The sequence below is a fragment of the Corapipo altera genome, unplaced genomic scaffold (assembly GCF_003945725.1).
Source record: "Corapipo altera isolate COAL_440 unplaced genomic scaffold, ASM394572v1 49, whole genome shotgun sequence".
Lineage (NCBI taxonomy): Eukaryota > Metazoa > Chordata > Aves > Passeriformes > Pipridae > Corapipo > Corapipo altera.
In genome coordinates this window covers 7,067,163-7,092,814 of record NW_020884879.1, presented here as the reverse complement: position 1 = coordinate 7,092,814, position 25,652 = coordinate 7,067,163, and the positions used below count along the sequence as shown (strand labels likewise).

General features: G+C 39.5%; 1 pseudogene; it reads right to left on the bottom strand.

Annotated features, from left to right (window-relative positions):
* The window catches only part of LOC113945068, a 78,100-nt pseudogene extending 60,714 nt beyond the window's left edge, over positions 1-17,386 (bottom strand).
* Positions 17,387-25,652: the final 8,266 nt, after the last annotated feature.

Sequence of the window (25,652 nt, the reverse complement as noted above, 5' to 3'; positions counted from 1 at the left end):
GCACAGTCCTTTCACCAGGATCCCTCCTTCTTTTCTTCCTACCTGAGATCAGATTTCACCTCTGATGTGCCAACAGAGAACCCAACAAGTAGGTTGCTGTTCTGAGCAAGGAGCAGGACTAGGCAGAGGAGGAGGCAGACTGCCAGAGCACAGACAGAACTCTTCCGACCCTATGTATGGAGAGGCAAACCAATGGGAAACAGTCTGTGGAGAGCTTACAGAGACTATGGTTATTTACACTTTTAGCTACAACAGTTTCCCCTCTCATATTTAAAATACTAATTGTTTCCTTCCCAGTATCATCCATGCTGTTAATGCAAGTCAAGATGATTGCCTTTCCCTGAAACTTACATCTTTTTGCTGGCTTGGAGTAGAAGCTGCTGAAGGAATGCCTGGGGCTGACAGGAGGAGAGCATCTACATGGCCAACTCACTGGTTTACAATCGAGCAGCCCTCTCTCCAGGAGAAAGGGAAGAGAAAGTACACAACAGTATTTACAGAAAATATATGTGAATACATAATACACACTGGCAAGTCTGCCTAAAAGAGGGCAGAAGAAAGGGGCTTCAGTGTGCATCAGTTTCGCTAAAGACAGGTCCTCTCAACACTTCAAAGGATCAGAAAACTCCTCAGAAGCACTTCATCAAAAATACTGGAAATAAAGGAAACTTATGACAACCAGGTATTCTCTGGAAAAACTTGCAGAGAAGCTCAAATTCACACAATTTATAAAAGTGCAGTAGAAAAGTTCTGAAGGTTTCCTTCCTTCAAATTTAATCATAGGATGGTTTGCACTGAAAGGGACCTTCAAGATCATCTAATTCCAATACCTCTGCCATGGGCAGGGACACCTTCCACTAAATAAGGTTGTTCAAAGTCCCATCCAACTTGGCCTTGAACACTTCCAGGGATGGTGAGTCCACAACTTCTCTGGGCAACCTGGCCCTACGACCTTCACAGTAAAGAATTTCTTCCTAATATCTAATCTAAACCTACTCTCTTTCAGTTTGAAGTCGCTCTCACTTGTCCTACTACTAAATGCTCTTGTGAAAGTCCCTCTCCAGGCTTCCTGCAGGTCCTCTTTAGGTACTGGAAAGCTACAAGTTCTCCTCAGAGCCTTCTCATCTCCAGGCTGAACAATCCCAACTCTCTCAGCCTGTCTTTACAGGACTATTAAGTTCATAATGTTCTTCATAACAAAATACTTAAGTTATAACCAAAGCATAAAATTGAAAAGTATGAAAATGATAAAAATATGGGAACCTTCTGTGTAAGATAAAACATAGGCAGGTATTCTTCCCAAGAATGCCAAGGCAGTAGAAGGATTAAAAAAAAAGGTTTATTTCAGATGCGAGGACCATTTCTCAATGATGCTGTGCAGCTGGCCTCCAGGGAAAAAAGGCAATGCTCTGCCTTCTCTAAGCCTTTTGTATCTTCTTTCTCTCCTCCCCCACCCTCTCTGGCCCAAGGAGGCCCTAAATATGTCTGCAAACCTGTTATCTCTGTGCATACCTGGGAGAGAGAGAGCTTGCTCATAGCTTCTCCCTGGGACTTTCTCTGAAATGCAGAAGGAAGGGGGGGAAAAAAAAATCTAACCCATTTGAGAACACATTTTGCAGTCTTCCTAAGTGAAACCAGTTCTAGCTTTGTGTTAGAAATTCTTCCTAAATTGCACCTATCCCTCATATTTTGCCTATACCCTTCTTCTTCCAATGGCATGACCCTCCCCAAAGCCATACAACACTAAACAGAAACTCCAAAGCCTAGATGTAAAGTGGCCCCATCATGTTTTATCAGGACATTTGAGCCTTCCATAGACTGCAAATAAATGGAAAAGCACACCAACATAACTGCTACATATCACTAAGCTGATGTAGTATCATCAGAGTGAAACAGCAGTGAGGTAAAACAATTCAAGCATGAAAACAAAACTAAAACAAACAAACAAAAAATATCTTCTCCATTCTCATATAACCACCAATATTAAATACACATATGTATTTTGGAAATCTCTATGTTTGCTGTACTTTGTTGCAATTATCAAGTACCAGCAGGTGAGATTCACTTTTCAATCCAGCAATTTATGACCTACATTAGCCACTGTAAATATTGTAGAATCAAGAGAAACATATTATTTACTTACTAGGATAAGCACAGCCTCCAACAGCTAGCTTGTTTTTCTAGGGGATAATTTTGGAATTGAATTAAAGAACAGCATACGTAGTTTATTAACCTTTATATTTAGGGAAACAAAGAAAGCTCCTAGAAGACCTCCAAACACATCAAGGAGGATGGTCAGAATGAAGGCCAAGATGTTCATGTCCAGTAAGTTCTTAACCTGAGTCAAAGAAAGGAGAAAAAATGTCCTGAGCATCCTGCCAGTGACATGAACTATTGTACCCTCTCTCACAAAACCCTATACCTCAGATTAATTTCTATACAGGAAATAAATCTCTCCTTGTGGTTTAGGTAATTCAGCTAATTAATTTGAAGCTGATCCCTTCTTGCACACCTCACAGGAGTGGAAACACGCAGGTGTGCATTGGTGCTGGCAGGCATAGCAGAAACCTCTGTGATGTACTTCACTTACCACTAGCACTCAGCACTCAAGTTACATCCAAATAACATGACATGATGGCCTTAATGAGCACTTTGATGAACCTGAGCTTTGCTGAATGTTCACTTATTAAGTGTCAACTTGCATCCATGTACATCGAGATAATTTATAAGTAAATTTATATAAGTAAAACTGTGGAAATTGATGCTGAGCTAGAACAACTTGCAGAACAACAAATCACAAGCACAGAACATAATCTGGCAGCTGTAATAGTAATTGAATTTTCTGCTTGACTCCTCAACAAGCAGCTAGGATGAAAGCAATATCATGTTTTAATTTTATCTTCCAGCCAACAAAAAGGGGTCAACAGGTTGGTGGCAATCTATTAAAAGCTATGAGGATATTATTTCCCTAGCCCAAGCTTAGGGTTACACAGCTTTTTGTTATGATTAGGATTTGGACAAAGTAAGAGATCATAAAATGCATAAAACTGTCAGGTGTCAGTCTGCCTTAAATTGCTTCACCTTGAGCTCCTCTTACTGTTCAAACTCTTTTTTCTTCTTCCTTCTCTTCTTCTTGAACCTTAATCTTGTTATTGGTCTTGCTACAGCTAGCCTAGAGTTTAACAAATTCACCAGGTGTCGGTACTAAACATGGGTGGTATTTCCTGAGAGGAGAAATGCCAGGGTCAAAACCCACCCAGGCTTCAAGGTGTGGTTCACAGGGTGCTGCAGAAACTGGGTCTGGAAGAGGGAGAATCCCAGTAGCCATTCCTAGGCACCAGAAGATTGACACCTGCAGGCTACACTTGCAGGGACTATAACAGGACTACGACAATCATATATGTAGGTACTCTGTGTACTAAGAAAAACTTTAATAATGCTATTTTTAACAATAGCTGTAACAATATCCATGTTTTTCCAAAGAACTTAAAGGGATATAATGTTTAAGGTGTTGAAATTCCGAGAGAAGCAGCCTAATCTGAAGTAGAAGAACATCTGTTTTATTTACTGCAGCATCAAAATGTCTTGCATTATATTCTTCCTAATTCAAATCCTTCACTAAAACTAAAAATAGACAATGTGATTTTATTATTTTTTCTCCCTACCTCCATTTTTCCAAATGAAAAGATATACTGAGTATTTGCTTTAAGGTAATATATGCATATTTCACTGCATATGTGTGGCAATAAAAGTAAAGTCAAGACAGCCAGCATGTTCTACATGCTGGGAATGAAAGGTGGCACAGCATACTGTTTGTTTTTGTTGTAATATCAACCATGAGCTTTGGCCAGTCATCAAGAAAAAACTGGTATCTACAGTGCAAATTTCACCTTTAGAATTAATCCAATGGTCTAAGTAAAAATAAAGTGAAATTTCCTGAAAATCTCATGCTCTGGAGTACAATAAAATCCCCCTGTAACATTATCCTAGGTAGAATGAAACTAAAAAAAAAAACAAAACAAAAAAAAAAAACAAAACCAAAAACATTTTCTTGAGAAACATAACCCACAAGGTTTAAACTCAGAGTTTATCTACTGTAAACTGTGTTTGCTTAATGCCACAAAATATACAAGAAGCAAAATTTCCCCTGAGCCCCATGCCCAAATATTTCTGGTTATCTGTACCACATTGAGAGCCAAAAACTATTGAACTGCCAGAAGTTATGTTGTTAATAATTTTAGCTAACTTTTCCCTCTAAGATAGAAGGAAAGAGAATCCACTGCTCTTTCCAGAAAACATCCTGAACTGAGTGTTAAAAGAGCAATGCTTATTGTAAAATCGCAACTGAAGTGAATCCACTTTCCCCTGGGTGTGCAGCTGTTAATTACAAAACACTCTGGCTTCAGCAATGAATCTGGCTTCAGAATGCCTGACCTCTTTCCTGCCCACATAGTCTCACCTTTCTGCCACAAACTTTTATCTTCTTGGTGTGTAACTGCAGCTGTTTGGGGGCTACACTATGAGTTGGTCCACAAAAAGGATCTGGGCCGAAAACCCATGTCTTCTCTATTTTCCCCTGCTAAACTGGTGGTAAAGCAAATATTTCAGGGAGCATGTGTTGCAGTTCGAGGAGTTTCTGGGGGGTCACTGCCGGCCGCTCTGTGAAGGTTTTCAGGGCTGGAATCACCCCCCCGCCGCCCATCCCCCGTGGCAGGGACAGGTGGCAGAGGTACTTAAGCCAGGAGACAGAGACCAGGTAGCATGCAGGGAATCCAGCAACAAAGAAGAGCCTTTATTCAAATTTCCCACAGCTTATAAAGGCTGCTGGGCCAAGGAAGGGATTGGCCATTTGGCTAGCCAATGCAAGGAGACAGTATAATAACTATGGGAACACAGAAACCAATGGTAGACAAGTGAGTTAACAACTTCCAAAACCCGGCAAGCATGCACAGAAAAAATGTTGCCCAAGGTATAGCTACAGTGGAAAATGTCATAATCTTTTTAGTTTCTGCACTGCTAGAGATATACAAGCCAGAAGAAATTCAGAGATAATTGAAAGTGCTCAGGCAATTACCATAGGAAAAATTTATATAGCAGCAAAAAGTGGATTAGGATTCAGAATACCAGAGTTTATTTCTAGCTCTCTAATTGATCTCCAAGTCAAATACAAAGAAGAATATTTAGGTAACAAGAAGAAAAGATCATGATACTTGCACATCACTATTGAATACTGCTATCTTGCAATAAAAATGAGTGAAAGACATGATAATAAAAGCAACTACTTTCAGGTGGACATAAGGTAAAATCCAAAGATAAGGTTGTGTCATGCTGGAAGGAATAAGGCAAAGGTAGGTGAGGCTGAAGGTCACCTCCGTTTTGCAACCAGGAACAAACAGTGATTACAGTTTTTCAAATGTTTAATCTGGAAGCACCAAGGAACAGGGGCACAGTACAGCACTGTCTGCAGCAACAGCTGAGAGCTTGATCCAGCCACAGAAGAGGACAGCCTATTTAAGAGCTTCTCTGCCTTTTCCTTTACTTTGAAGTATCCCTCCTCTATCCAGCACCAACACAGAAAGTTATCTTAATAGCCAATATGATTGGTTAATAAGCAAACAGGAGATGCTTTGTCTACTTACTCGCTATAATTTAGAACAAAACAAATCGCTCTCGTATTTAAGTGATCGCCAGATGTAAAGTGTGAAGACATCCCTATCCACTGATCTGAAAACTGTACATATCCCCTTCTCAGTCCCCCTTTCCTGCTTCTCCCCCAACAATAATGCTGAAGGAGACAAGCCTAAACTCCTGCATCTATTTTCTCCCACATCCACACAATATGTACCCAAAATAGAATTCTTTTCTCTGCCTCAAAAAATTCAAAATGGCCCCCATAAACAAACCCATAGAGATAAGAGGACACTACACCCGTGGTGAAGGTGGCCATCAAGCAGCAGAATAAGCCTTGCCAGACCAGCCTTATGTCCCTGAACGAAGCCATCCTTCTCTAGCGAACAACAGCCCACCAACGGGGGCATGAAATACCAAAGTTATGCCTGCTTCTGCAGCAGCCATAGTGAAACTGCATCTGCAACAGGTAGAAGAGTCAAAATTAGAGTAATAGAGGTAAAAAAGAGAAAAAAACCCCTCATAACCATAATTTCCTGTCAAAGCTGGGTTTACGTGGCTGAATTTAAACACACGATGGTTTATTATAGGGTCATTAAAGTGCCTTGCATCTCTACGACACGAGTTCAGACGTGTCTTGACCTCTGACTTTGACTTGACCTCTGACCCTGTAACATGACTTGGGGACCACCGTGCCATGACAGTGAGCTGCTGAACTAGCACCGACCATACTAAGGCCACGAACATGTTCCACTTCACATCCTGCAACAGTGCAGTCACAGGAGTGAAACACTGCAGTGAAAAAAAGGTAAGAAAGCTTACGATTCACTAGAGAATAAGAGTACATCCCTGGAGCCTGCAGGTTCAACATGCTGCCTCAATTTATAAATGTCTGATAAATCCACAGGGAACACTATACTTTGTCTCCCTCTCTGTAAAGATATGGAGCCCACATATGCCCCAACTTCTGTTGCTGTAAACAGCACAAGGAGTTTTTGTGGAGATCTGCACTATGAGCCACTGCCAGTAAAGAAAAAAAGGAGGAAAAAGAAGGAGAAAAAAGAGGGGGGGGAATAATTACACTATTATAAAAAGGCACTACAGAACAATCTTCCTTTATATATCTATATTATATATTTTCCCATACACAACATAATTTGCTTTCCAAAACACCTATTTCATTCTATTAAAACAACATCCTGAATCGGATAAATGTAACATTTTTAATGGAGGACACAGTGTACAAAACAGAGGGAGGGATTAAGAAAGAGGAAATAAAATTATGCTTGAATTCTGTCTTAGAAAAATAGAATCAAGACCAGCCATCGCAGGAGTTACTGGAGTAACGCTGACAGATCTAACGCACTAATCAATAGTGCTCACAAGCTTATAAACCTTGTATCCTCTGGATGTGCTACCTGAGACCTCAGGGGTAATTTATAGACATGCTGAGCACTCAGTACTAACTGAAGTCAACAAGTATACAGAACATTTGAACCTACTTTAACACCAAAAGACACTAGGGGAGTGGGAGTATGTCATCCTGGTCTTTGTAAAGAAGTGAGGTCTCAGACTGAAATTTGTCTCTGCTGCTCACCAACAACCCTCTCTGTGAAGGGGACATCCATACAACCTGTCTCTCCCAGGATGGTTCCTGACTGTAAGTTAATGCTTCTTTCTAATTCTACTGCAACTGCATTCTGCACAGAAAACCAAACATTTTCTATACTTTTCTGACTGCAATTGCTGATTTCTTCCATGAGTAACATTTTGTTTAATCATCACATCGCAGATTTATTTAAATGACTGATCTTAAAAGCCTAAAGGCAAGGGAGATCCCACATCATCCCTTTGGTGCTTTTTGATTTCCTTTTAAGCTACAGATAGTTCACAAGTGACTGTTCATTTGAATTCTTTCTATTTCTTTAGAAAATTAACACTCAGGAGTCTTTCTTTTTATCTTTAAAAAAATAAACAACATTGTATAGAGTTTTATATGTCAACATGACAAAAAATACCATCCAGATGACATAAAACTGGTTGCAGTTTCTTTTTCTGGAAACTAATCCCATTAATTTCAGTAGAATTGTTCACAAGAGAGAGTTTACCAGCATTATCTCACAGATATGCATAAGCAGAGAAGAGCCAGACTAAAAAAGTGTCACAAACAATTTACTTTTTCAAAACTTGAAAAATAAAGCAAGGCCCACTCATGCACATTGTGCAACTCCCATCATCTCTTTTTTTACGGGACAGCATCATTAATTTAAGGGTAAAGTCCACGTGTAAAAATCTTTCATTTTTCTCCCTCTTTAAACAACCCAGAAGGCAATGGGGAAAAAAAAGTCTTCTGTATTAACGTATTAAACAACCTGTGAACTTTGTTTTAATTGAAGAACTCTTGTTTAATTAATCAACTTTCTTTTGATTAGAGTGGATGGCTTTTTCCCTATTCCAAAATGACAAAGAGCAGAAAGATTTAAAGATCGCAAGTGCAGCATCTCTGTTTCCCTTCCAGATGCAATGGGCTCACTGATGACTCACCAGACACTCTGGGGTACCGAAGACATGTGGCAGGGCGGCCCTTGCGGAGCCCCACGGCTCTGCCTAACACTTACTTATCAGCTGAATTCTGAAACCTGGTGAAGATCAGGAGGTGGATGCCAAGGGTGTCCAACAGCAGCTGGCTCAGGGCCACAAACCAGGAGAGCACAAAAAGTGATGTCATACAATTGAAGACACTCTTTGGTAAATCAGATGCAGCTAAAGGCAGAGGAGGACAGAGCCTTAGCCTGCATGCAGCAGCAGAGCTAGATTGGTTTCAACAGATTTAAACATGGAATATGCTGAGCATGTCTTTTAAATATGCGAAGTACTGTTGACATAAAGGAGGAAACTACTAAAGACTTTCAGATTCCTGACTCAGAGACTTAAATGTCTCTTCTGCAAGGGGTATTATGATGATAGTCCCTGAAATGCCTTTGAATGTTAATGTCTGCCCAAGTGTGGTGACATATCAGACTACAGCTTATCACTTCAATCATCTGTTCCCAGGTTAATGACCATAGCAGCCAGAACAGCCCTACTGCTAACAAAAGATGTGTAATGATTTAAATATTACAGTGTGTTCCCAGGCAGCACTTCAAACTGCATTTAAATGGGGTAAAAAAAATCCAAACCCTTAGTGAAATGAAAAATCTATTTATTGTATAATCTTGGAAGACTTTTCTACAAGACTTAAATTTGGAGCCTTTATAAATCTCTCAGAGGCTTTTAGCAACTTACGTGTGTTTATGTTTAATAAAAATGGTGGAGGGTTCCAACTAAATTAAATTAAACTAGCTCTTAATTCCTATGTTTTGAAAAGGCATCACGTTGATACTGTGATGACTTTATTCACGGAAAAATGATTCAGCTCTTTGGCTCATGCATCACTGTTACCAACCCAGCACAAAGGAAAAAAAGAAATCACAGCTGCAGTCTCTGAGCTCCCAGAGACAAATGTCTGAAAGCAAAGAAAACAAAAGAAACCAAAAGGGAGAGATAAACCTTGTTAAGTATTGTCTAGAAGGTTTGTGGCCACCGCTGACTAACCATGCGCTCCTATTTTTGAACATCTGAGTCATCCTCTAGGGCGCTACACCTCTGTGCAAATAAATAAATAAATAAATATAAACCCACTGAGCAACAGAAAATGTGAATGGATGGTCAGGAGAATAGCTTTGGTCAGGGTGGTGAAGAGGGAGAGAACAAACCTCAAGGATGCATACTTTCCAAAACCAAAACGGATCAGAAATAAAACAGTAAAACAGCCAACAGTCTACATCCTATTAGCAGAGATCAATTTTACCATCTCTACTCAAGATATGGTTCCAAACAGGTAATAAAGTGCAGCAGGATTCTCCTCTAAATGATGAATAAAGGAAATTACAAAAAAGCCCAAAATCTGGCTTGCAGTTTCCAAGTTTGGTTATACCATAGCACAGTAAATTTTAAGATCTGCTCTGACCTGAAGAGCTGGAATGGGCAACTCTCCTCTGCCCCCTCACAAGGCCCAGACCACAACAGGGTGATGGGATTCTCTTCCTTTGTACAGAAGAAGGCATAAAAACATTATCCTTCAAAAGACTATAAAGTCTACTTTTCCCCATATAGAAACCTAGTATTACATTACTGCATGAACTAACAAGCAGCTTCAACCCAACTTGCAATCTGCCACCTGCAGAGCAGTGCCTGGTTCCTGCGGTTGCCCTCAGCTGGCACTGGTGTCTGCTGTGTTTGCAAGCTGGAAATACAGACCCCAGAGGCCTGGCTGTCCCTCACTGCATGGCTTGCACTCCACTTACAGCACTTCTGCAGGTGTATGCAAAACTATTGCCGCCGTTGCGTGCAGCCACTTGAGACGGGCTACAAACTTTGCACAGTTAAAAGCAGTCACATGAGATGTAAAGCAACCAGCAGGCCATAGCTGTGGGACAGATGGCTTTTCAGAAACAAAACTGACTGCAGTTGTCCAGATAACTGCTTGCTGAGCATCATGGGGAATTGTGCTTAAAAAGATTGTGTTAAACAGATGTTGAATAGAAGTACCATTCAAACACCCAACAATGTCTGGCAAGCCAGATGATGAACATGCTGAGCAAAAGGACTGCAAAGGAAAAAAAATATTTAAAAAAGAAGACAGAAACAGAATCAACAATTATTAGATGTTGATGTGTTAGATGCATCTATGGACAGTTTTGCAGTCTGGTCCTCCCCTTGCTCTGTTCACAAAAAAACTTCCCAGAATTAACAGTCAACATAGGTACACATATAACTTCTGGCTATGCACAAAAATTCAAGCTCCCCACAGTGTTGCTACACACATATTGAGGGTAATGAGAGAGGAAAACAACTGACAAGGCCTCTCTCCCAGACCCAGAACCCTGCCAGCCCTCCATGATGCCTGAAGCCAACTAGACTCTTATCTTGGCACAAACTGTCTAAAAGGCAGGGTGTACATGTGAACTGGTGTGATCTGTTCAGTCAGTTCAGACTTCGGAAAGCTTAAACCTGGTTAGTTATTGTATGTATAACAGCAAACTTTTTTTTCCTGTTGCTGAATTTCAGGGTAAGTCCAGTAAAACATTCACTCTTTCTCTCACCTATGCTGTTAATTGCCTGTCTATAATTAAATTGAACACAGTAGGATAGTAAATGACAGAACAGTTCAATGTTTTAGCCTTGCTGCCTCATAAAAGTACTAAACTGAGCTACATGCAATATCCACGTAGTACAGCTAAATGAACAATCTAAAACCAACAGGAACTTTTATATGGACTGATGGTCTTTGGCTTAGGCCCCTTCCAAACACTTGAGTTTTCATGAGTTACACTAGCTGCCACTTATATTTATTTTATAAACACCACATGCTAAGTGTAAATTGCATCGCCACCACCGCTGATTTCACCCCAGACACCTTTATACAAGTCACGGGTGGTGGAATCCAGCTTTAGGCTGAAGTCCAAGAAAGACCTTTCCAATGGGGTTGTATAACTGATGGGAGAGGGAATGGAGGGGTGTGTTAAATAAAATACTGAATCAACCATTATATGGAAGAGCAAAAGATTCAGTTTATCACAGTGTTATTAATTTGTTGCATAGGATATCTAACGATCGCCAGCACTGAGGCTGAAGAGAGAACCACCAAGGCCAGCCCTGACCAAAGCACACGCAGCCAGGTCATGTGGGTGGACAAATAGATTACTACATCAGCACTCACAGACCAGGTCCTGCTTTTCAATCATCTTTTGTTCCACAAATTTCTGCAGGAAAAAGGTGTATGATAGGGGAAAAATCAAAACAAGCAGCACAGGCTCTTTAGAAGGATGGGAGTGAGTAAGGGTGAGGTGAATGATGACTTTCAGAGTCAAGTAATTTTTTTTTCCAGGATTTCTTGCCCATCTCTAAAAACATTATAAAGGATACGTTGTTACTCATCAAGACCTTTTTCAGGTCAAAAGCAGAGTTCAAGGACCTTAAGAACACACACAAGAAAACAGAACGAATTTTGCCTGAATGGAGGCTTCAAAGTCTTAAATTAGTAATAATCTTCATGAATTTGCAGCTATATTCTGTAGACAGAATATACGTGAGTGAGCTCTTTCCTGCTTTATTTTAGGATATCTCTCATATTGGGCATTCTAACATTCAAAAAACATGTCCTGGTCATCCCGAGTTTTCAGTTGGTTTGTTTGTTTGTGTTTGGGCTGACCGCAGCAGTGCTGTCTCCAGAACTCCTCAACTCCCACGTACTTCACTGTGATACATTGCGGGTGCAGTTCAAGCACATCTCTTGCATTTCTGAGGTCACAGTGTCATACCCAGACACCGCAGCCTTCCCAGCAGCATCTGCCATCAAGTGTTTTGTAAATGCATTGTGCAGCACAGCCAAACAGCAAAGTAAAGCGCACAAAAAAAGAGGTTTGCTCATCCGCAGCTGAAGGCAGTATTTAGATGGGAATATGTTCCAGAGCAGGAATTACATTTTGTAGTTATGTCAGAGCTCAGCTCCTGTCCCTCTGTATTAGCATAATACAATAGGACAAATTTTATAATACAATAGGACCAACAGTGTGTGTAACAGTGGTTATGATGCCCTGGAGTCAAACTGTGGTTTCTTTCTATATATTCTTTATTTATACTTTGGTGTGTATATATACATACCTACATGTATATACATACAAATGCATATATACACATTTGCATGTGTATTTATTCCACTGTTTATATATTTTATAAACATACACATAGTTTGTACAGAAAAAAAATCAGGGAAATAATATTCCTAAAGCATTATATATGCTTTCCCCATGTAAAACCTAAACTTGTTCATTTCTTGAATATTCCTGCTGATATATTTAGCTTCCATCTGCTCCACAGAATAACCCTTCCCTTGCATTTCTGTGAAGTGATTGAGATCTGTCCTTCAGCAGTTGGCAGTAGTATTCCATTTTCTTGATTCCACAGAATACTGGAGGACACATCCACTGCACTGGAGAGCCCAAAACTGGACCCAGTACTTCAGATGTGGCCTCACTGGTGCTGAAGAGAGGGGAAGAATCACTTCCCTCAACCTGCTGGCAACACTCCTAATGCAGCTCGGGATGCTGTTGGTACCACAGTTTTGTGGTCTATCAAGCACTGCTTCCTTCCAGTTTTGCTTTTGCCCACAAGTTTGCTGAGGGTGCACTACAACATTGTCCCATCATCCAGGTCATTAGTGAAAATAGCCAACAGTATTTGGCCCCAGTACTGACCTCTGGGGCACACCCATGATGACCAGCCTCCAGATGGACTTTGTGCCACTGATCGTAATGCTTTGAGCCTAGGAATTCTGCCAGCTAAATCCACCTCACTGTCCACTCATCTAACCCTTACACCATTAGTTTGTCTATGACAGTATTATGGGAGACACTGATGAAAGCCTTGCTAAAGCTGAAATGAAAACATCCACTGTTCCAGTCATCACATTGTAGAAGGTTGCTATCCACTGTAAATCCATGCCGACTACTTCTTGTCCTTCATACAACTCCCGCTCCTAACTACGGTATATTCTCCCTAAAGACCCTCTATCCAGCTACTGCAGTGCTACAGAAGTGTCAGCTATCCCACCCCATCTGTGCAGACAAGGAGCTCATCTGCCATGCTCCAGACTCAGTGAGAGACCCCAAGCACTGCCAGAGCCACAAATCTGCAGACCTACACTCTCCCTCAGCAGCTTGCTCTGGGCTGTAGCCTTTGCTGAGTCAGGGGTAATCTCTCTGCTGGCTGCTGGGGACCCCCAGCAGCTCCCTGCCACTGCTGCTGAGCAGAAAAGCACTGTCAGCCCAGACTCTGGCCTCCTTCTGCACAAATTGCTGGCTGCATTCTGTGCTTGATGGTCGTACAGGGTCCCCTCAGCACCCACTGATGGGATTCCTGACCCTCCCTGGTTAGGATTCAGCTGGAACAAAACCTCAAAGCCCCTTTCTCATAAGAAGTATTTTGGTATTTATACCATCTACCATAGATATCACAAACTAAGTGAAAATTTTACCACCTGCTTCTCTCTACAGGTGAGAAAAGCAAGCAGTCAGAGTCAGTGATGCCTTAACATGTACATCTGGTTTACTCATTCAGTGATTTTTACTATCACCATTCTAATTATCACAGAGACAATGGTATCCATCAAGGACAAATTAATAACTCCACAATATTCTATTACTGAAAATACAGCTTCCCCAGACATAGAAAGAAATAACATATCTGATACCAGGTCCACAGTCACTAAGTACCTTTATGAATCTTAATCCATTCCCTTGGATATCAACCATACCTAAAGCAGCATGTGCCTCTTGCGTACAAGCAGAAAGAGGAAGGCCACAGTATTTTAAAGTCTACTTTTATCAATCTCATAACAGGAACACCATCAGACATTACACTGTACTGCGTAGCAAAGGACACCAACGTGTGTGTACACAAAGGGCTGCAGGGTATCTGATCTCCGCAGTCACCTAGATTGGCAGCACCTTTGTGTAGTTACAACTTTACACTGTTGATTTTCTAATAAACAAACACAGAAGATGTCTCTCTGACTTTTTCTTGCTCACCTGCAGGTAATTTTCCACCAGGTTCCATTTCAATTTGATGAGAAAGTCAATTACCTGATGAATCAAAAACCCCGGCACCCCCACTGCTGTTCCGATTAGCCCCATCAGCAGCCATCGATCCCACTCTGCTCTAGAAACAGGAAAACACAGTTACCTCTCAGATCATAGCACAGGACTCTTTGCAATGCTACCTCTCACAAACACGCAAGCTCCATTTTTAGAGCACTTTGATTATTAACTGTGACTGCCTGATCAAGAGGCTGTTCATGCCAATCTCTCTTTTAAAAGTGTACACTCAATAAAGTTCTACCTTCAATAAAGTTCTACCTTCACGTGAAAGTCATTTTCATTTGGGTAAGGAACATTGTTCGATTTCTTGGGTTTGGATTTCTTTTTTTTAATATAGACGTAGCAGTGCAATCTGCTCTCAGGTGCTGTTTGATGTCATGTCAAAATCATTACATGACTCAGTAATTAAGCATTCTGTAGAGCACTCTGAATATGTTTCAAAGTAATCCCTGTTTTCAACTGCAAGTAATGCACTGAGCACCTATCATGTAAACGTGCAAACCTTTACTTCCAGTTTCTATCTTTCCTAAACTTCCACTTCTAATAAAAATCATGCACCAATAATAACGACTGATTTATTTCTAGTATCATCTAGAAGTAGAGCAGGCCTACTGAGATTCAAACACTATGGTTCTTCCGATTATACTAATTTATTTTTTTTACAAACTCCATTAAAATTAAAAAATTAATTACTTTTTAATTTTAATTTAAAAATTAATTGTATTTTTACCATTAATTGCAATTAACTTCAAGAAAAGTCTCAGTAAGAGAACATTCTTGCAAAGCTCTGCAAAGTCTCTTCCTCTTAAGCTGTATACATTGAGAAGTTAATGATTTAAATTTTTTTTTTGCATATTCAATAATCTGTGAAGAGCAAAGACATAAGCACTTACAAAAATGCTTTAAATTTCTTGGGCCCCTTCTACATTCAAAATATTTTCCTGTGTACAGAAACAATAAATAACATTTTCTTAATTCCTTCTGCTATTAGGCATCTGCCTGGAGTGTCCAAATTACACATAGCTTTAGAGGCAACTTAACAGTACTTAAGGTAAGTTTACCTGTATTTTTGTTGTTGTAGCCACTTTTTATTAAGTTTACTGTGTGAAGGCAAATAATCCAAACTCCTGTGGGCTATCAGGTGTTCTCTCTTGTCCTCCTTGCAGTGCTAATATGCTAACCTGCTTCTGCTGATGCTGCATTGACTCCTAAAATCCTGAGAATTAATCAAATCAGGCCCATGACCTTTTGCTATTAACACCTCCTCGTCACCATTTCCCATGTGTGTCCTACGGGAAAAAAGTGATGATATTACGGTGGCCTCCAAGAATCTTTGGGATGCCAGCAAGAATTACGTGAGCCCAAGATCAGTCTCCTTGAGACTGAGAGAGGGAGGAACAGGAAATCACATGAAGATGGAGTAGTTGTGGTGCAGTGATTGGCTGCTTTGTGTTTGGCATTGCCTTGCTGTGGCTGGGCATGAACACAGCACTGTCAGAGCAATGAAAACCTGCCCGAGTTGGTGCTCTCTGGTGAAGAAGAAGTCATTTTAAGTACAGACTAACCACTGCAGCAACATTATTGCACCAGCTTCTTGCTGACTGTTCAAAGGACAGGGACATTTAAGCCGTAGGGGCTTTGTCGTTTCAAAGAGATGGTTACTTGCTGTGCTTTGGGCTGTCCATAGCTCTTGATCCACTATTCTAATCACACAATTAAATAAAACAAAATCTAGACTGCAGTGACATTCAGTTAAACCCTGGATTTTCAGTTTGTTGCATAGGCAGTCTAGAAAAGTTTATTCTCTAACACAGTTACCTTTGAATTTACATGTCAAATTTCTTTTTAGATAGACAAACCCCATCTGCTAGACTACCAAATGTACTACAGCTTGGATACTTTACCCCTGGTACTTTGTAAATTGGCAGTTCAATCAGAGCAGAAAAACACTTGATGAATGTCAAGTATTTACTGTAAAGAAAAAGTAACATGCTGTGTGTTTCCCACCTCCAAGGCATGGCTTTCATTACCAAAGACAGAATAAAAAAGGATTTCTGCTGCTCTCCACTAACTGGCATTTGGACCAATTAGAAAAGGTCTCATCTCAAATAACCATAGAATCACAGGAGTATAGAATGGTTTCAGTTGGAAGGGATCTTAAAGATCATCTAGTCCTACCCCCTGTGCCATGGGCAGGGACACCTTCCACTAGACCAGGTTGCTCAGAGCTCCATTCAACCTGGCCTTGAATACTGCTATGAACAGGGCATCCACAACTTCTCCGGGCAACCTGTTCCAGTGCCTCACCACCCTCACAGGGAAGAATTTTTTTCCTAATATCTGATCTAACCCCACTCTCTTTCACTTTGAAGCCATTTTCCCCTTGTCCTGTCACTCCAGGTCCTTGTAAATAATCTCTCTCCATTTTTCTTGTAGGCTCCCTACAAGTACTGGAAGGCCACAATTAGGTCTCCCCAAAGCCATCTCTTCTTCAGGCAATGAGGGAACATAAGTAACTCCTGATTGTCATTTTTGTGAGTACTAAATGAAAAGAGGGAAGAAAAATCTTTACAGATTTTTCTGTAAAGAAATTGTCTTTATCTGTGCAAATTACCCAAAACCAAGTCTTTTGGACCTACGGTTTTGCAATGCTGAAAATTTCCTTGTGGCCCACTACTCACACTTCTCAAATGTAAGAAAACACGCCATGAAGGCAACACTGCCCAGGACAGGGAAGCACCTCCATGTCAGGATATAGCAATGGCCTAAATCCAATTTCTTATACCATGACTGGTGGTTTTTTGCCAACTCAATCAGGCATTTCATTCTATAGATTTCAAAAAAACTATGCAAACTGCAGACCTGGTAAAAATCAGTCTCAGAAAAAAGAGAAAGAGTTAAGAAAAAAATTGGTCTAGGTGGAAACCAAAGACTTCAGAAAAAAATTGTTGCTGGAAACTGTGTGAATGGCGAAGAGCGACACTAAATGCCCTAGAAAAGTTAATGTCACTTTCCTTAGATATAGGGAAATAAATGTACCTTTGCGACCCGTACACCATAGTGACCTTACCTGACAACAAATACACATTGTGTCATCAACTAAATCCCTCCAGTCAAAGGTGAATTGAGGAGTACTAGCAGGATTCTGACCCATTATGTACATTTGTTACATAAAAAGTGATAACTGCTTCACAAACTGCTTCACATAGAAACTCAGACCTTAAGTTTTGGGTTGTACAAAAGCTGGGTTTTACTAGTCCTATTCCAAGTTTAAAATGGAGCAAAAAAAAGCAGAGCCCAAACAAGAAAAGCAGGCAACTGAACAGAGCTCCTGGCTGGCACCCCACCACTGCTTCATTCAGGGATGTCCAGACTGGCTACCCTCAGGTCTCCATTTAGCCCACTTCTTTATTTCTGGAACATGAGATTTGTATGATGTTATTTTCTAGTTGTGTTAGATCAAACTGTTATATGTGAATAGATCTGGGTATTACAAAAATTGCAGCATAAACAGAAATACAAAATCCACTGAACAATATAGATGGAGGTAGGGGAGAAACCTTGAAACTAAAGCTACATTTCTAGGGGAAACAGATGAGGCCAAGTCACACTGCTCACAGACAACACTCATTCCATGTCACGATGATCTCTTACATAAGCAGGATGGCTGTTTTTCCTCAAACAGGAATACCATTCCCATCCATAACAGCATAAATGAGCATTTGCCTTTGCCCTCCCTCACCGCCAAAAAACCGAAGCTAACTCCTCTTCCATCAGACAGGAATCCAACTCAGTCTCTGCAGCAGCAGCTCAGCTGTACTGCAAATTCTCACAATCACCCACTCATGCATTCAAATTTTAAAAACCAAAATGGAGTAAGAATGTGTTTTCAAACTTTGACCCCTGATTTCTTCCCCATGGACTCCTCTATATTTCACTTAAACCCACCAGTACAGTCACTTATCTGAAATATATTTCACAAACCTCTGAAAAGCTGTGCACAAATGGTCAGGCTCCAAAAGCTGGATGGTGAAAAACAAGGAGAGATTTGAGATTGCTGCATCCCAGAGATGCAGGTTGAAACAACTCTATATAGGACAGACAAGGCCTTACAAATTACATATACACCAGGGCTTTGTTCATTATCTTACAATGAAACCTGAAGACATTATCGGAATACTTAAATGAAGAAGGCAAATGCAGACTGGGGCTGTAAAAGAATTCTGTACCACAAATTCTTCTGCTTAATTGTCCTGTCAGAATATAACCCAAAACCTATGCATTTTGGCTGTCACTGTTAAATACATTCCTCCAAAGACACGCACTAACACCTCCCAGTGCAGAACATGAGTTTTCATCTTTCTTTTGTAAAGTATTTTCAGTGGTGTATTATCACTTCTGTAAAGTCTGCATAAGGACTGTCCTGATTTCTGAAATGTTTTTATCTCCAAACATCACACAAAGATCTTTCTGCTTATTCAAGAGCTTCTGCAACTCAAGTTTTGCCACAGATAAAGACAATCAGAGGCAATGATGAAAAAATATCTTCTCAGTACCGAAAGATAAAATGCCCCCACCCATGCAAGGAGAGCAGAGTCCAGACTATGACCAGTTCCCAGGTTTTCCATTAACTTCTGACTTCTGCAAGGGGTACTACCTTACTTGAGTGTTCTTACCTCAACACAGCCTAACTTGGCACAGTTGCTTTGGAGACAAGGAGGGAAAGGAGTTCATCACCACAAAAAGCTAGTAGTACACACATCTTTGCGTTAAATGCTTAAAGGAGTCAAGTTATAAACTGAATTTTACTTAGCTGGGAAAGAGTTATGAAATACTAACACAGGGAAAAAATCATGCTTTCAAGCTGTAAGACCCCATTTGGGAAGCCACAGAGCTCCTTGCTCACCTCCCAAGCAGCTGCCATGTAGACCATGGAACTCCTCGCAGAACGGCAAGGGCAGAATAAGGAGGGTGGACAGACACCAGCACAGCTCCCTCCTCCTTGGTAAGCCTAAGCAGGCTGAGCTAGACTGCCTCCAGTTAGGACCTGGAAAGCAGCTCCCTTGAAACTAGAAAGATCAAGGATTGGATCACTTGATTGCTGACCTGGATTACAGGCAAGGTGTGTTGTACAGCAGAAATGCAGCTACCACATGATTATCTGTAGCTGGCCATTCCAACATAAAGCTTTGGGCCAGCCCAACAACTCCTCTCACAAATAACCAGGAAGAAGGAACAACACCATTTTATTTGCCTAAATGCTTTGTAAGAGTATGTGCATGAATGCATACACGTGTTCTTTATCCCTCAGAAGACCAGGGCGGAATAACCCCAACCAATACTACGAAAATACAAAATAAGAGTTGCTAAGTTACAAGCCAAAGCAAGCAAGAACTACCTACCAAACAGCAGTAGAGGTACAGCATGAATTTAATACCAAAACATTTGCCACTTGTCTTTAAATAGTACAGACATCAGATTTCAGCTATTACACATAAAAGCACCTACAACAGAACTCTAATTCTTGCTATGGTTGCACTACCTGAGCACAAATTACTGGTCACCCCTGTATCTAGTTAGCTACATAATGTAATTTCAGATGTTTAGTGGCAAGCATGTAAAAACAGGCAAATACTTAGCTGGCATCTCAGTTTTAAGTAGACAGAAAACCATGTATTTTTTGAATGGTGTCAGCAGTTGTACATGCTTAAATTACATTAATTCCTTCCCTCTCCACTGCCCTCCTGTCTTCAGCTACAGGCTTGTTAGTGCAGCACATGTGATCTGTCCATCTGTCAAGTAAAACAGTGCACCATTTTTGTTGGCTTCTGTTTTAATACTCGAATTAGACAGATATTACAGGATCATACAATCACAAAAATACAATAAAGCATTAGAGACTGAGAATTAATGTTGTTAACACTGCATGAATAACACACCGATTCCATACAAATCTGAAGGTCAAACTGAAGAGTATTTGAAATGCCAAAAGAAACAGTTTCCACTCCAAGGAACATGAGCAGTTCAGAATATATTATTCAACAGACTGAGAACAGGGTGGTAAAATGAAGAGCTTCCAAAGCAGTACTCTGTTCACAGCACCCCACTCTGAAGATCAAAACTATTTCACTACTAACTGAGGTGACACTCAAAGAGTTCAAATAATGAGTGTTTAATGCATAATCTGAATGACAGCTCAAGGAAGCAAATAATTATCATAGTCATTGAGTAAAGATATAAAGATATCACTAACTAAAAATGTCATGGCTATAAACTTTCATATTCAGTATTTCAAAGTTACAGTATTTAAGCAGTGAAAGTATAGTACTAACTTAATGTGAGAATTTTGCTACAAATGCACTGACTCATACATGTGATGCTGACTGTTTTCTGATAAGGCTGTAATAAATCTAATATATTGACAGGTTGGTAGTATCATACAATACAGTAGATGTAATCTGCAAATCTTCAGACAGCAAAAAAATGTACACATAAGAGGAAATGGTTTCAGAAAACACAAACCAAGATGACTTTGACCATCTCCATGAATCCTCAAACTGTGATGTTGTGGCAAGGAGTTATTTTAGATTTCTCAGAATCAGATGGTCCCAGAGCTCAAAATGCAACACATCACTCAGAGATGAGAAATAATGTTCTCTCACAAAACTGCAATCGAGCAAACAACAAACACTGGAGGAATCTGTCAGCCAGAAAAGGCAGGGGTCAGGGTTGCTGGCAATTCGCCTGATACTGTTACAAAAGCAGAGCTTTCAGTATAGACTTTTCTCATTAATAGTATTGACTCTATTAACTACACACATACATCCAAATCCAAAACTGCTGGTCACCAAACACTTAGATTAATGTGGGAACTAAAGAGCCAGCCATCAGTATCACACACTTCCATGCTTTTGGTTTACACAGCTCCTCATGGTGGCAAGTTTTGCCAAAACCTAAGAGAAACAAAGTCATCTCAACCTGCTGTACTTCACCACAATGTTTAACAATTGTAAACACAGGAATATTCCACCTTAAAAAAGTGAGAAACAAACAGAATTGGGTTATGTCCTGTCAGGTTGACTTAAAAGAGTTTCAAATGCTACATAATTTCCCAAAGTCATTCTGTGAAGCTCAACTCTCTCTCCCATATTAACCCAATTTTCACAACACTGGAAAGATCTGCTAGAAACAGTCTCTTCCATATCTTCATGACAACTTCACAGCTCTACTATTTAAGCTGCTCTCACCCTAATTGAAACAGCTTTTATTTCTGTGACAATTGGAAAAATACAGCAATTTTTTCACTATCTATTCTCAAGTCAGTGAGACATGTGTTTACCAAGTTTCTTCTCTTGATAATTTTTTATCAGTAGAAACCTCAGAGGGAAATCAAACCCCTTCCCCTCCCCCTTCCCATTCCTGCATGCTCAAAAATAATAATAGGATATAATAACAGTAATTAAAACAGCCAATGTGTTAAATCAGCATACCTACACATCTATAATAATCACCAGGGAGGAGAATAGGAACAAGCACAAATCAGCTTATAAAAACCTTCTTTGCAGTATGTCTGCACAGCCATTCGTTCAGTACTTCTGATTTAACAAATACAGAGTTTGGGGGTTTTTTAACCCAGACTCTATAGTTTATACATTATAAAATCATGTTTACATTTTATCCATACTGTAGATATTAAAAGCAGAAGGTTGGGATGCTGCTGTTAAGAAATGGTGAAAAGTCATAAATTAGTAGAGAAAACATGAATTATATCAAGAGATCCAAAGCATTCTTCCATTAAGTTATCCATTTATACAGTTTGGCACTAGTATAAATAATGAGAGGTTTTTATATTTATCACTATTTTGAAATGGTAAAGACTGAAAAACTTCATGGAACTGTTTGAATATGGAAATGCTATTGAGAGTCCACATATGATGTCTATTTTATAGAATGGAATTCACTGTACATTCACTTAAAACTTTTCACAAATTGAGCTGAAGGTACACATTCATTTAGTAAAAAAAAGCCAACAACAAAGTCACAAACCACATAACATTAAGGTAATGCAAAAACTTGCTACTTTAGCCATTGAATGGAGAAATCATACCTATGGAAGTTGAGAACACCTAGTGAAAGTTCTTTTGTGGGTTTTTTTTTAAAGCAGCATGTTATTTTCATACTGCCAGCATTACAGGCAATACGCCCTTCATACCTTAACCCACAATCAGTTGGGTCTGCAACAGAAAAGGTATAGCATATTGTTTCAGGGAATAAGGCCATCACCAGAACAGGGAACAGAGAAAGCCATCTACCACACTTGTTTCAATAGAGAAAGTTAACACAGATGGATTAACAAGTTTTAAAGCTTTCTTTTTAATTTATTATTAAATAAAAACTACAGACATTCATCATGTTCCTCCAATACCTCCCCATCTCAGAAATCTTTCAAGGCTTCACAAAAGAGTTCTGAACATATTATTTAAAACATTTATGAAAAATGTACTTTTTCTCTCTGCTTCAGATCTATCTGGAATTTTACTCACATAAAAGACCAATGGTAGTTTTAAGTCACCTTTTTCTGGTACAGTAACACATATTCAGACTTGCTTAGTACCAATTTACTGCTCCTCTAGCAGTTGAGACTAGCCACACCGGGGCAATCTGGCTGAGTTTTCAAAAACGAGAGGTCAGTATAAAAACAAGCAGTAGTCAGACATCCTACCTGTGTCTACTGAATGTCTACCTCTGCACCAAAAGATAGCATAAGAGAAGTGCAATCAATATTTTTAGGCCTTGAATTATTGTCCCAAAAGCTACTAAATATGAAATATGTGTCCACAAACTCACCATACAAGCAACCACGTAAAACACAAGTACTTGTCCAAATTATACAGTTGTTATTATTATAGTTGATCAACTGCCATAAGATGCACTAAAATTTTCCTTTAGGTAATGCCCTATACAATAAAAAAACATTTAGGAGGAATGTGCATTATGTATTTATTTCATAATAGTTGAGGGATTCATTCCTGGCTCTGTCTTGCTGGGTGACAAGTATTCTCAGCTTGCTTTCAGGAAGAGGAGTGTAATCAAGGCCGTTGGTACATTCACCTTGCAACATTTTCTGTACTTTATTATCCATGAGTAAGGCACATTATTTGTAATGTGGCTATTTCCATAAGCTTGCTCATTGTATCTTAATGTTTAACAAAGCATGAATCATACCGTCTTTGGTTTTTTTTCTTTGCTTCATAGAAAACATATCCCTCCCTCGAACAACCAAAACATAAGATCTTTGGCAATGCTCCAGAGCACAAAGCTAGTTTAAATCCCAGTCAGTGACCACCAACATGAAAAGAATTATATATTTAGAGCTTTTGCATTTTGTCCTTCACACAACTGGCTTCAAATGGTGCTCTGCTTTGCAAGTTGTACAATTATGGGTTTGAGAAGAAAAAAAAAATACATATTTAGTAACAATAGTAAATTCAAATCTTTCCAAAAGAATGTAACACAATTTAAATACTCATGAGAGGAAAAATAAAATTCTGACATCTCAGTAGGTTTCCTAAGAGAAACCACAAGAACATGAGAAAGCAAATTACTAAGTAAAGGTTGATCAGACATGGATACCTGCAAAACAATGTAACCTGTCTGAAGGAAAGTAAGCAGCCGTGCTTCAAAATCATCTTCAGGTAGTGTAAGAGTTTCGAGGATGCTCTCAACTTTATGCAGTAGTTGAAGACATTTTAAAATTTCATAATTAATTACACTTGGACTTGTTCCAAGTGTGAGCAAAATGGAAAACCAACACACCTAAAACCACCGCAGGAATATTTTTACAGTAATCCTTGTATTACATACTCCAGTGTCAGACATCAGGTCAATTCCATCCACGACCGTTTTTTCTTTCTGCAAAATGTATCTGCTCGCAGCTGGATATGCAGATTTTCACCAATACAAATGCTTAGACTGTTACGGGATCAATTTGCACCACACACAGCCAAGCCAACAACGAGCCCTTTTTTACCTTCTGCGAATAAGTCAGTCTCTTTAATTATGTTACCAACCATATAATAACCTATGAGTATTTCTCATTCTCTCAGTAGTTTATGTTCCCAAAAATTCACATCTCAGAACTGTACTGTTCCATTCTTTTAATTGATTAAATATAGATTAGCAGTGTTAGTGTAAGCAAAAAGATTTAATGGCATCAATATCATTCAAATTAAATCAAGAAAGAAAATGTTGCAATGTATGTCAGCCAAAAGGTCACAACTGATATGTTATATAAATACAGACACGAGGTAGCTGGCAGCTCTAAATCCACCAATCCTGGAAATGCCCAATTTGTCTAAAAAGCATAAACAAATATTAAATAAACCTTTCCAAAAAAAAAAAAAAAGACCACCTAGTTTATTGCTTTTAAAGGTTCACTGTTTCCATCAGAAATAGGCAAAGGCTTATCAAAGAAAGTTAGCTGGCTGTTGATGGCTTTCGATTATATCATTTTTTTCAAAAGAACCACGAAATAGAACTCTGGATGCAAATTGATGACTCACTCCCAATGATACATATTCTCATCAAAATGAACAAAGGCTTGCATTCTCCGAGTTGGGGGGACAGAGAAAGAAGGCATAATATCCAAAAGAACATCATTAACTACTTGCTTATGACAAATCAGTAACAGAACTAAAACCAGCGTTCCCACCAGACAGAATACATTGAAAACAACTGCAGGAGAGGCAGAAAGCATTCTAGCAGTGAAAACAGTGTCATCACGGCATATGAATCACGGAATGCACATGAAAATATGATGATCTGTACCACAGGTGTAGTGGGTTTTTTTTAAAAGCTTCCTGAAGTTTCTTTCTTGTGTGTTTCAGAAAAGGCAAAAGTGGAACAGACAAGAAGAAAGGGCAAGAAACATAAAAGAGGAAAAGATGCAAGAAAGCAAGACAAAGGACCTAGAACAGACTTCAGCAATGTGGTCTGAAAACTGCTTAGAGGTTAAGGAAGCAGAATGAAAGTTATGCTCATTTCTCAAAAGAATATGGAGGGGAACTAAAGGGGATGTGCATAGGCAAGGGGTTTTTCCTTGTTTTTATTTTTAGTTTGGTTTGGGGGTTTTTTTGAAATAACATATATATACACACACACACACACACAGAGTGCAAGTTTGTCTAAAGAAGTGATACTGCAGATGACAGAACTTACTCCCCTGCAACAAATGGAATTTCTTGACCTCTCAAGCAAACTAAACATACAAAAGTGATAAGGACAAAAGGTGCATGTAACACCAGCAGCAATATTATGTTTGGCTTT